Here is a 780-nt window from a genome sequence, read left to right on the forward strand (position 1 = left end):
ACGCACTCACGAACCATGAAGTAATCTATATTTATTCTTTATGTAGATTTTAGTAGCACGCGTTCCCGTGGGATTTCCTGTAACTACCTTTCAGTAAGTCACTTGACAAATAGAAGAGAATTCCGTATGCCTCTTTTTCGCCATTTGGTTTCCACTTTTTAAGAGCCTTCTTGTATTTATTATGGTTCTTCATATTGGATTTTAGGGTTGCCTACTTTAGTGAGACTTCCAAAAATAAAAACAAATACGGGAACTTAGTCTAAATTTTATGAAGTTTGTCTAACGTTTATCACTCAAGGAACCTATCACTACTGACTTAAAAGCAAAATTATATATTCGGTTTGTATATTTTATTTATTCCTGTTCTCGGAATTCCTTTTTTTCTTGGATCGACAGGGGCGCGGACCGGCTAACTCGTTTCCTCTGTTTTCTATTTACAAGGATGATATTGCGCACGCGCCATTTATTTTCGACAATACTGAGCAATGTCGGCCTCAGCATTTATAGAACGTTAACAATTTTAAGCAGGTTTAAGGAAAATCTTATGGATTAAAGCCTATAAACTTCTCTTTTCTCACCAAATGAGTGCTGTGGATTCAAAAATATCGGAATTTACTTAAACTGGATTTTTCAAAATTCAGTCACAATGGACAGAAAATTTCCTTAGTTAAGCACGTTTCGTCAAGACGATGACTTTCAACTGCAAACAAGTGTTTCGAAATCCTGCTTTAAGGTGATCCTGATTCCAAAAAGATATGGAGGTAATTTCTAGGGTAAGCG

Source organism: Montipora capricornis, chromosome 12 (genome assembly GCF_036669925.1).
Source record: "Montipora capricornis isolate CH-2021 chromosome 12, ASM3666992v2, whole genome shotgun sequence".
NCBI lineage: Eukaryota > Metazoa > Cnidaria > Anthozoa > Scleractinia > Acroporidae > Montipora > Montipora capricornis.